The sequence below is a fragment of the Bos mutus genome, chromosome 26 (assembly GCF_027580195.1).
Source record: "Bos mutus isolate GX-2022 chromosome 26, NWIPB_WYAK_1.1, whole genome shotgun sequence".
NCBI classification, from domain to species: domain Eukaryota; kingdom Metazoa; phylum Chordata; class Mammalia; order Artiodactyla; family Bovidae; genus Bos; species Bos mutus.
This window is the reverse complement of record NC_091642.1, coordinates 21,368,080-21,380,717: the sequence shown is the minus strand read 5'-3', so window position 1 is coordinate 21,380,717 and position 12,638 is coordinate 21,368,080. Positions and strand designations below refer to the sequence as shown.

Here is a 12,638-nt window from a genome sequence, read left to right as displayed (position 1 = left end):
ATGAGTTAAAATATGCCACCTTCTTAAAACAATGTTAGGTAATACAAGATGCTCAGGAAGTGTTGACTACTGGCCATTACCCCTCACCTCCTCATAAAAACATTCAAAAATTGTGTTTTTAAAACTTCTGGTGTAATTTGTTTAATGGGAAAATGCAAAAGCTAAATTACTAAGAAGGATGGTGTTAGTAACAGAGTTGGAATGGCTGAATGCCATTCAGATTTGGAATCCAGGCAAGACCCTTGAGGACAGGACAGATTCCTCGAAACAGGCAGTAGGAAAAAGCCCAGGTGTAAGATTATTAGTGTAAGGGAGGTTGGACAGTAGGTTTCAAACCCTGGCCTGTAGGCAGAGCATAGGAACAGGGTGATTTGGAAAGGGTGGCCATTGGTAGAAGTCTGGATGGGAATTAAAACCGGGGAAGTCTGCATGGCATCAGCAGTCCCCTGCTAAAAGTCAAGATTTGTGCTATTAGGTTACCTCAGGGAACAGTAGAACTGATAGAAGGATCTAAGACTAAAATCTGGGAAAGAGGGTCTTTAGAAATACTTAAAATACTTTTGAAAGTATTTTGGAGTTACCTGATAGAAAAGCAAGAAAGAGATTCCCTGGTAGTTCAAACGGTAAAGGATCTGCCTGCAATGCAGGTAAACCCAGGTTCAGTCCCTGGGTCAGGAAGATCCCCTGGAGAAGAGAATGGCAACCCACTCCAGTATTCTTGCCTGGAGAATTCCATGGACAGAGGAGCCTGGCGGGCTACAGTCTATGGGGTGGCAAAGAGTTGGACCCAACTGAACAACTAACACTTTCACTTTTGAGTGAGTGGAATGGCTAAGAGAGAACAGAGTTTGATTATTAATAATCCGATAAAAGTATTGCTAAAGTGAAAGTCAAACATCAGAGTGAGAGCAGCAGCAGCAGGTCTAACCTGATGCTGAGCTGCTAAACTAGTTTCTTAAGGTTTCTTGTACTCCTGTGGGCCCCCAGAGCTTGGCATAATGCTGAATCTACAGGTTAGGGTTTAGGGTCTAGTCAAGGCTATGGTTTTTCCAGTGGTCATGTATGGATGTGAGAGTTGGACTGTGAAGAAAGCTGAGCGCCAAAGAATTGATGCTTTTGAACTGTGGTGTTGGAGAAGACTCTTGAGAGTCCCTTGGACTGCAAGGAGATCCAACCAGTCCATTCTGAAGGTGATCAGCCCTGGGATTTCTTTGGAAGGAATGATACTGAGGCTGAAACTCCAGTGTTTTGGCCACCTCATGGTTGACTCATTGGAAAAGACTCTGATGCTGGAAGGGATTGGGGGCAGGAGGAGAAGAGGACGACAGAGGATGAGATGGCTGGATGGCATCACTGACTCGATGGACGTGAGTCTGAGTGAACTCCGGGAGTTGGTGATGGACAGGGAGGCCTGGCGTGCTGCGATTCATGGGGTCACAAAGAGTCGGACATGACTGAGCAACTGAACTGAACTGAATGTGGGGAAAAGGGCAGAAATGCAGCTTGTATGTACACATGACAGGAAACCTGATGAAAGTGAGTGAATGCCTTTTTAAATTCACTCTTGCTTAATGAAAAGACATTCCATCAGACTGAAATGTTTTATAACTTGATAACTGCCTTAACTGTTTCAGCTGTGATGGAACCAGTAGAGCCCACTGCATCTTTCACTTGTGGTTGATGTTCATTGTGAATCTTCATGGAGTTTTACAAAGAAATTTCTGTTCAGAATCTGACATAACAGGAACATTCTTATCTTTTTGCTTCAGATTTTCTCGGGAATGGTGTTTCTCTGTCTAACATTGTGATAGTTTGTGAAAATCATGCCATCGTGGAAGACATTTATGTTGCATTGCCCTTATATCAAATGTCATTTGGCTTGCTGTTTTGATTTCTGTCATTCCTAAAGAGCTGACTTTGATTTTGCAAACGTGTGCTGTCCTCCCCCACTGTTGTGATGGTAAAATGCCTCCTAAAATAGGTGTTATTAGGATGGAAATTCCATTGGAACAGTATGTATGTTAGTTTCCTAGGGCTACCATAACAAAGTACCACAAAATGAGTGGCTGAAAACAACAGAAATTTATTCTCATACGGTTCTTGAGCCCAGAAGTCCAAAATTAGGGTGTCAGCAGGATTGGTTTCTTGTGGTGGCTCTGAGGGAAAATCCGTTTTGTGTCTGTCTGCTAGCCTGTGGTAGTTGCTGGCAGTCTTTGGTGCTCCTAGGCTTGTGGCTGCATCACTTCAGTCTGTTCCTCCATCATCACGTGGCTTTTTCCCTTGTGTGTCTTTGTGTCTACATCTCAGTTTTTTCTTATAAAGACACTAATCTTTATGACCTCATTTTAATTTGATTACAAATTAAAACCTTATTTTCAAATAAAGTCACAGTCTTAGGTAATGATATGAATTTTAGGGGATACTATTCAACCCAGTACAGTATGTAGTAAAAATTTGTAGATTTAAAGCATAATTCATTTGAAAATAATAGTTCCACAGAAATAGATTTAAAAAATTAAAAAAAAATTTTGTGGTTGATAAACATCTCTTTTCATGGACTTCCATTTAAAACCATTATCGGAGTTCTGAATGACAGGTTATGACCAGTATTTTTGGAAATGATTTTCAAGTACTCTTACCTGTGTGTGCTCAGTTGCTCCAGTCATGTCTGACTCTTTGCGACCTCATGGACAGCAGCCCACCAGGCTCCCCTGTCCATGGGATTTCCCAGGCAAGAATACTTCTGTGGATTTCCTCCAGGGGAATCTTCTTGACCCAGGGATTGAACCCGATCGAACCGAATGCATCTCCTGCATTGGCAGGTGGGTTCCTTACCACTGAGCCACCTGGGAAGCCCCATTATTACCTGTGCTTAATAAATTACATTTTCATGACTCAGTCTTAGACTTTCCATAGAAAGAAAACAGATGAGGTTGTGATGATCTTGAAATCCTACTTAACCATCCAAAATCTGGTGGGAGGAACTTCTTCAAATCAGATTTCTTTGCAGGAGCTATGTATTGAGTTACCTACAGCTTTTGAATTGACTTTTTACAGCTGTATTTTATAATTTATAATCATAAAATTCATAAATCCTTAGTTGAGATACCTGAAATAGTAGAACAAAATGAATTCTTGGAACTAACTCATACTTTGGGTTCTTTAACATTTTCTGTATATTTTCCTTTCAATTTTTAAAATAAGAAACCTTGCCTCATATTTTCTGTGTCAGCCTTCCTCCTGTCTCCACTGGTCACAGTGATGACATTAGGAATGGACATTAGAAGCACCATCTACAATAACAACTCAGTTTTCTAGACCAGCCTTTTGGGTGAATGTTTTATTTTGCAAATTCAACTTGTTTTTAATACTGTAATGAACTTTTGTAGGACCGTTTGCATCTCTTCAGAATGAGGAACTAGAATTTCTTGAGTTCAGAATTTTTTTAAAAATAGGTATATGTAAGGTTGGAATTTGAAGGAGTTAAGTTTTATATATAACTTGTATTCTGATACTCACTTTGGAAAAATTTTCCTGAGGTTTCAGAGGAGATATGCAGAAATAGGTAAGAGTGAATTTTCCTCAAACATTCCTCTCAAGAAAATGTCAAAAGTGGCAACTTTAAATTTTTCAAGCTCAGTGCTGCACGAATAAATTTTTTTTTTTTAAGCTTTTTTCCAGGACTAAATAGTAAAGAGCCAAAGATTTAAGGTATCTCCAGAAACTGAGAGCAGTGCCTCTTTCTTTAAAAATCATAATCTCCAGTGATTCCACTTTTTAAAACCTCTCATTTATCATGAGCTGTCAGGTTTTGGATAGTTTCCTGGATCTCAATTTAAAAATTTTCACTGATACCAGGGGACTTAATAACAGAAACTAAATGTCTTAGAGGCACATTTGAGTAATCAATCCACTAGTCTCTGTCAACTTTCTCTTAGGGGGAAAAAAAAAATCCACCTTATGGTTTTTTCCTAACCATTTCCAAATACACTTCATGTTGAAGACAAATGATGACTGAAGGGACAGATACAGAACGTTCATCATATTTTGTAGAAAGGAGGGTATAGGCACCGAGGCCATGTGTTTTTGAATTCTGTAAGATACTTAAGAGAGTTCCTCTCTCTCTGGTTGTTTTACTCATCATTTTACAGGAATATATATATATATATTTATATTTAAAATCAGTTTTATATTTGCTTTTTCAAATGATTCATGTTGGGAGCAATTTGAGCTAAGCCTAAAAAGTGATTTAAGTTTAGGCTTCAGGAAATTACACTTCTTCTGAACTTTTAGTTCATGTCTTCAAGTTTGTAACTCTGTCCCTTGCATGCCCATTAGAACTGGTCAATTTGACCTATTTATAATGAGTTTGTTTTTTTTTTTTCAGTTTACTGACGAACATTTTTTCCAGTCCTAGCAATGTCTAGGAGAAGGCAATGGCACCCCACTCCAGTACTCTTGCCTGGAAAAGCCCATGGACTGAGGAGCCTGGTAGGCTGCAGTCCATGGGGTCGCTGAGGGTCGGACACGACTGAGCGACTTCACTTTCACTTTGCACTTTCATGTATTGGAGGAGGAAATGGCAACCCACTCCAGTGTTCTTGCCTGGAGAATCCCAGGGATGGCAGGGCCTGGTGGGCTGCCGTCTATGGGGTCGCACAGAGTTGGACACGACTGAAGCGACTTAGCAGCAGCAATGTCTAAGCAAGTGACTTTCTCTCTTTTCCACAGCCCCTACTCTTCAAATACAGAAGACCAGCTCACTGTTCCTTTAAACAGGTAATGTTGATCAATGAAATATTCTTCATCAACTGTTAATACCTTAGTGAGAAAGAAATTAGATTCATTTTGTTTGTCCAACAGTGAATGTCTTTAGTCTTTGAATCACCCTGCTCAGTGTAACCCAGCAAGGACCTACTTGAACAACATGTATTATGATTATATAGAACTACTCTGTGTTCCAGTTATTCAAGCACAGGATATATTTTTCATGTTTGCGAAAATAGTTTATCTTAGTTAGAAGTATTACATTTATTTATAAAACAGTTTGAAGCCAAAATACTCCCATAGCTGTGCTCTCCAACTGATACGTTCCTTTTGTCGGTTTTTTTAATGTATGCTGAGCCAGCTGTCAGTTTCCATTAAGTACAAGACCCTTAGAAACATGAAGCGTTGTTGTTACTGTTATTAGTTTGTTTTATTATTGTTGGCATTGTTTTCCTTGACTTTAAGATAGATTTTTTTAAATTGATGTATAGTTAATTTACAATATTTCAGGTGTGCAACATAGTGATTCCCTATTTTTACAGATTATACTCCATTAAAAGTTATTATAAGATATGACTATAATTTCCTGTGCTATACAATATAATTGTACAAAAATACAATTTTTACAATTTACAATTTTAAAATTTTGCAATTTACAAGAAGTTAAACAAAATCCCTTGTTGTTTATCTGTTTTATACATAGTAGATGGTTACCTCTTAACTCCAGTCCCCTGATCTGCTCCCTCCTCCTCTCCCACCTTTGGTAACCACTGGTTTGTTTCTACATGTGTGAGTCTGTTTCTGTTTTGCATGTACTTTTTTTCTTTAGATTGCACATATAAGTGATGTCGTACAGTAGCTGTCTTTCTCTGACTTATTTCACTAAGGTTAATATTCTCCAGATCCATCCATATTGCTGCACATGGTAGAATTTAATTTTTTTTCCTCATGACTGAGTAATATTTCATTGTATATCTATGCACCACATCTTCTTTATTCATTTGTCTGGCACTTGGGTTGCTTCTGAATCTTGTGTGTATAAATAGTGCTGCTTTGGACATTGGGGTGCATGTATCTTTTCAATCAGTGTTTTTGTTTTTCTGGATATATACCCGGAATTGGAATTGCTGGGTCATATGGTATTCTATTTTAGTTTTTTGAGTTAAGTTGAATTTTTAACTCAGGCCCAAATCAATAGTATCTTTTCCTGATCAACTGTAGATTCATTGTTTCCTAGACTTTTGTGTTGAAGCTTAGAGTTTATAGTTTTATTTTAAAGGTGTACTCAACAGAAGTAAGGTTTCCCAGGTGGTTCACTGATGAAGAATCCGCCTGCCAATGCAGGAGACACCAGTTCAGTCCCTGAGTCAGGAAGATCCCCTGGAGAAGGGAATGGAAACCCACACCAGTATTCTTGCCTGGAAAACCCCGTGGACAGAGGAGCCTAGCAGGCTATAGTTCATGGAGTCTCAAAGGAGTTGGACACAACTTAGTGACTAAAAAACGGCAATAGGAGTCATTTCAGAAGAACAGAAAAAGGATTCAGAAATTTAAGAATGATTTGGATCAGTTTTAGGATTTTGGCAATAGGCCACAGAGAATTAAATTTATACCAGTTTTTGGTAGCCATACAAGACTTTTTCACTTTACTACTTTGAGAATATTATTTCTGTTTTGGAGCTGAGTATTGTAATTCTAGAATATATTTTCAGGTGCCCAGTAAAGAAAAACAATAATTAAGTTTGTAGTAGCTGTATGTACTTCTAGGAAATGAGATGTTCCATCTTTTTGGTCCATTCTTCCACACCTAATTAAGATCTATAACTGTGAGTTAATTCCTTGTTTGGTAGTCCAAAGCAAATTGCTAAATCTCAGGGTTGTTTTTTTTTTTAATCTATACATTGGAATTACTGCCAACATAATTTTTTTCTGAGGATGGATTTGCTTCATTATACATCAGATGAGATGGTTAGATGGCATCACTGACTCAATGGACATGAGTTTAAGTAAATTCCGGGAGTTGGTAATGGACAGGGAGAAGCCTGGCGTGCTGCACTCCATGGGATCGCAAAGAGTTGGACACGACTGAGCAACTGAATTGAACGCAGTTCAATTCACTGAACACTGAACACAGTTAAAGGCCCTCAAGTTTTTTTCAAGTGATGCTAAATTAACTTTAGAGATACAAATGTAAACCTGAACATAATTTATTGTTAACCCAGGGCACAGTCAATGTCATTCTGATAATTCTAATTACGACATAACAGTTATCTGTTAGGTAACAATTACAACTTCCAAAAGAGTAATCATTGCCCAGGTGGTGGTATTCTCCTATGGACTTGAGCCAGTTTAAGGACCCTTACCCCACATGTGTTAATTAGTTCCTCTTTGTTTGAAAATCAAAATTGTATGGAATGTTCTGTGATATTTTATGATACTACTCATCTTTGCCTATCTTATTAAACTTCTTGGTCTGCCCATCTCCTAATACTCCTTGTTCTTATGTATCTTATTTATCTGGGTTGCTGAGTACTGATAGAAAAGAAGGCCAACTAATGAGGAAGCAATATTGTGTTGCATAAAGAGCTAGGAGAACTTAGATCACCCTGATGGTGTTAGGTGTATAATCTTGGGCATGTCTCTGAATGAAGACCTCTTTCATTAGTTATCTAATCTAGAAAACTAGAGATTTGGACTGGCTGTTCTCTTAATTTTTGCTTCAAAGCCTGTAAAGAATTAAAGTGAAAAAGAGCCTTAATTTACTAGTAATACGTTAGTAGATACTTCTTTTTTTCCCGAGTTAAATTTTTTTTTAAATTTTATTTTATTTTTAAACTTTACATAATTTAATTTTTTAAAAGTCTAGTTATTTTTAAAGAAAATGTGTTAGGTCATTTCAGTCATGCAAAGCACCACTATACAGCTACCTCATTTGTGCATCTACTTTTCTGTGCATGCTAGACAGACAATCATAATATTAAGTCCATTTATAAGCACTAGGATTTTTAGGCTTTCTTTATAGCCTGTTGCTCTCAGTCAATAGTATTTATAAAATACTTGTATATGGTGGGCCTTGTTTTTTTCTTATATTTCATTTGAGGCATAAATTTTGACCATGGGGCTCTCTGTGATTGATATGGTATTACTAATGTTAATATAATTTTATAGCAGTATCTCATACTTGAGCATTGTAGCTTTAGAAAAATTGCTCAACACTTCTGCGTGTAGTTTCCTCTTATCAGTAAAATGTGTTCATTGATTCTAGTCTGAAATACTCCAAGAGAACTCTCAGAATCAGTAGCCATTATAGCAATAAGATCACAATGCTTCATGGGCTAATTAAATCTTCTTCCATTTGGGCATTTAGAAAGTGCCATCTATTACTCAGTGCCACTCAATAGCTTTTGTTTTTTTTTTTTCCTTGGCTTTTATCTACTTCTAGTTCAGTTTTCCATATCTATCAATTTCCATGTCATTTGTATATAAAATTTTGGCTAGCAGTTGAAAGTAATTCATGTATTTTACAGTGTAAGATGAATAAAAACTTCACTGGTGGATCTGATGTGGCTTGTCATAGTTTATGCAGAGTCTAAGTTGTTTTCTAGAACTATAAATATGTTCACAATTTTATAGTAACTTTCATCAAGAAAAACTAAATAAACCAGCATTTGTTATTGTTGTTGTTAACCAAATATGCTGCTTTGAAGTCTTGGCATATATTTGATTGTTGTTTTAAATATGAAACAATGGGCCTGGTACTTGAAAAGTACACCCATCTTTTTGCTTATGTTCTGGAGAAAGCTGTTAAAAGTACCAAGAATTTCAAGTTTGGAAAGACTTTTTATAAGTAATAACTTTTCATAGGATTGTTTTTACCGTTCCCAGCCTAGAAGTAACACAAACCAGATTGATTTGGAAGGAGTTGTGATATAGTAAAATAATTCAATTCAGCCGCTGCTGTGGAGTACTCTGTCCTTGTGGGGACTACAAACATAAGCAGAGAGATCTCAAAAAGTGAAGTGGAAGTAGCTGTGAGTCAAGAAAAAATGAAGGGAAAAAAACCCCTGTTATTAAATAACACGGACAACACTTTCTAAGTATTCAAATGCAGGAAAATTTAGTTATTCCTCAAAGCACTAGTATCTCATTGCTATAATCTGCCATAAATATTATTGTTAAAAAAAAATCAAAGAATCACTTCTTATTCCCTTCCATCTCTCTAGCACATATTCTTCCCCCGATCTCCCTCCCTCCTCTCTCTCACACACACTTTTCCTTTCTATTTCTTATCCGACCATGACTTAAGAGTGCCTAGGGCAGTGTTTTTCAAACTGTAGATTACAACTTAATAGTAGATCATGAATAAATTTGACCAACATTTTTCTAAAGGAAGAGATTAAGATAGAAAATATCAGAATATACCACATATCCGGGAGTTGGTGATGGACAGGGAGGCCTGGCGTGCTGCAATTCATGGGGTCGCAGAGTCCCGACACGACTGAGCGACTGGACTGAACTGAACTGAACTGAAGGGAAAGTATTAGTATCATGTCCTGAATTTGTTTCAGTTATACATCTCATGTATTTGTATGTGATTACAATATAAAATATATTTCTTATTGTAGATCGCCATTTTTTAAAAGTTCAAAAGCCATCATTCCAAAATGTTTCATCTAATTATGACTTGAACCTAATGTTCTTTAAACATACATACTAGTTACTGCATAAATATTTGGATGAGATTTTTAAAGCTAGAACTTTGTTTATATTTGATATATTGTTTCTAATCTGCATATCCAGAGGAAAACCCATAGTGTTTTATAATATTACCTTTTTAAAATCTGTTTTCTGCCTCATTTTCAATTCGAAGAACATTGTTGAAAGACTATTTTTCCCATCAGTGGAGTTCAAACTGGTTTGTGCTGTCATATTGTTCTGAAGTGGTAGAAAACATGACTGTGTAATAGGATTGGTTACTTTTAAAGAAAAGGAGTCCTAGAACTGAGTTGTTTTAAATATCACCCAGCAGCAGAAACCTTTATGCTTAGAATTAGTTGTTCAGAGTTAAGAGAAACTAGAATCTACTACTTACTTCCCTTTAAACATGCTTCCTTAGGGCTCCATATTGGTGAAGATGCTGACTCTCTTCTAAGCCATGGCAATTCTGGTATTTCTTCTGGGACCTGAGTAAAATCTTTTCAACCCCTCAGTGCCACTGAATAGTGGCTTGAATTAGCATTTGAAAAGAAACTACTAGTTACCCCTGCCTGAATCTGACTTGTGATTAAGACCCTGGGCGTTAATCTTCTCTAATCAACAAACAGACATCCTGGAATGCGAAGTCAAGTGGGCCCTAGGAAGCATCACATAGAACAAATCTAGTGGAGGTGATGGAATTCCAGTTGAGCTATTTCAAATCCTAAAAGATGATGCTGTGAAAGTGCTGCACTCAATATGCCAGCAAATTTGGAAAACTTCCCAGTGGCCACAGGACTGGAAAAGGTCAGTTTTCATTCCAGTCCCAAAGAAAGGCAATGCTCAAACTACTGCACAGTTGCACTCATCTCACACACTAGCAAAGTAATGCTCAAAATTCTCCAAGCCAGGCTTCACCAATATATGAACCGTGAACTTCCAGATGTTCAAGCTGTATTTAGAAAAGGCAGAGGAACCAGAGATCAAGTTGCCAGCATCCATTGGATCATCAAAAAATCAAGAGAATTTCAAAAAAACATCTATTTCTGTTTTATTGACTATGCCAAAGCCTTTGACTGTGTGGATCACAACAAACTGTGGAAAATTCTGAAAGAGATGGGAATACCATACCACCTGACCTGCCTCCTGAGAAATCTGTATGCAGGTCAAGAAACAACAGTTAAAACTGGACATGGAACAACAGACTGGTTCCAAATCGGGAAAAGAATATGTCAAGGCTGCATATTGTCACCCTGCTTATTTAACTTATATGCAGAGTACACCGTGAGAAGACCTCGACTGGATGAAGCATAAGCTGGAATCAAGATTGCCAGGAGAAATAACCTCAGATATGCAGATGACACCACCCTCATGGCAGAAAGTGAAGAGCTAAAGAGACTTTTGATGAAAGTGAAAGAGGAGAGTGAAAAAGTTGGCTTAAAACTCAACATTCAGAAAACTAAGATCATGACATCTGGTCCCATCACTTCATGGGAAATAGATGGGGAAACAGTAAAACAGGGACAGACTATTTTTTGGAGCTCCAGAATCACCACAGATGGTGATTGCAGCCATGAAATTAAAAGATGCTTGCTCCTTGGAAGAAAAGTTATAACCAGCCTAGACAGCTTCTTAAAAAGCAGAGACATCACTTTGCCAACAAAGGTCCATCTAGTCAAGGCTATGGCTTTTCCAGTAGTCATTTACAGATGTGAGAGTTGGACTATAAAGAAAGCTGAGCACCGAAGAATTGATGCTTTTGAACTGTGGTGTTGGAGAAGCCTCTTGAGAGTCCCTTGGACTGCAAGGAGATATAACCAGCTCATCCTAAAGAAATCAGTCCTGAATAGTCATTGGAAGGACTGATGTTGAAGCTGAAACTCCAGTACTTTGGCCACCTGATGCGAAAAACCAACTCATCTGAAAAGACCCTGATGCTGGGAAAGATTGAAAGTGGGAGGAGAAGGGGACTACCGAGGATGAGATGGTTGGATGGCATTACCGACTCAATGGACTTGAGTTTGAGTAAACTCCAGGAGTTGGTGATGGACAGGGAAGCCTGGCGTGCTGCAGTCCATGGGATTGCAAAGAGTCAGACACAATTGAGCGACTGAACTGAATCAACAAAGTAAATTTAAATCCCTGATCTACCACTTGCTAGCTCTTGGACCTGAAACAAGCTACTTCTCAGTGACTTTATGTCTCATAGAAAGCAATAATATTAAATTGATCCGACCACACCAAGATTTTTTACATTTCCTTAACAGAACCAACAGTTGAGTTAGTATTTCCACTCGCTATGTCCCCTGGTTTATAAAGACTAGTAGTGAAATCTGAACAGTATCCATTAAATGCTTTTTACAATATTTTATTTTCTGCTGGGGGCTTCATATTCTGACTGACCTTAATTTGAGTAAATTACTATGTAACCAGATGATAAATTTCAAAGTTACTCTAATCATCATGAGAAGTATTTTTCGGTGACCAGTTGATGCTAATGGAATGTATGTGTTTTTATTCATATTCAGTTTAGTTGTATTGACAGAACTGCTTTTAAAATACATTCTGGTACAGAAAATATCCAAAAAATGACTACAATGTAAGGTTTATTCTGCTGTAGAGTTGATCACATTTTTATGTGAAATAGAAACTAGCAATTTGACTTTTTCCATCATTATGGAATGGCCTTTTTAAACTTAAATTTTCAAAGTTTGAGATAATCATAGATTCGCATGCAATTATAAGAATTAATACAGAGACCCTGTGTACCCTTCATCTTGAAGTAGTATTAATCGCTCAGTCATGTCCAACTCTTTGTGACGCCATGGACCGTAGCCCTTCAGGCTCCTCTGCCCATGGAATTCTCCAGGCAGGAATACTGCAGTGGGTAGACATTCCCTTTTCCAGGGGATCTTCCTGACCCAGGGATTGAATACAGGATTTACTGCATTGCAGGCAGATTCTTTACCTTCTGAGCCAATGGGGAAGCCCCACCCTTCATTTACTTTCCCTCAGTGGTGACATCTTATAAAACCATAGTGTAATATCACAGTCAGGATATTGACATTGTGGTAATCCATTCTTCTTATTCAGATTTTCAGTTTTGCTTGTAAGTCACTTGTATGTATGTTTGTGAGTTTAGTTCTGTGCAGTTTTATCTCATGTGTATGTTCACG

At 37.7% G+C, this 12,638-nt stretch overlaps 1 protein-coding gene across 8 annotated transcripts in view; it reads left to right on the top strand.

Annotated features, from left to right (window-relative positions):
• ADD3 (adducin 3) overlaps nt 1–12,638 on the top strand; it is a 132,413-nt gene that overhangs the window by 80,225 nt on the left and 39,550 nt on the right. For 4 of the 8 annotated variants that reach the window (XM_070363257.1, XM_070363256.1, XM_070363264.1 and 1 more), the window contains exon 2: nt 4,732–4,779. The exons of the other annotated variants lie outside the window; for them this stretch is intronic. The gene's annotated coding sequence lies outside the window, so the exon portion shown is untranslated. The remainder of the gene's footprint in view (nt 1–4,731; nt 4,780–12,638) is intronic. 8 annotated transcript variants of the gene reach the window in all.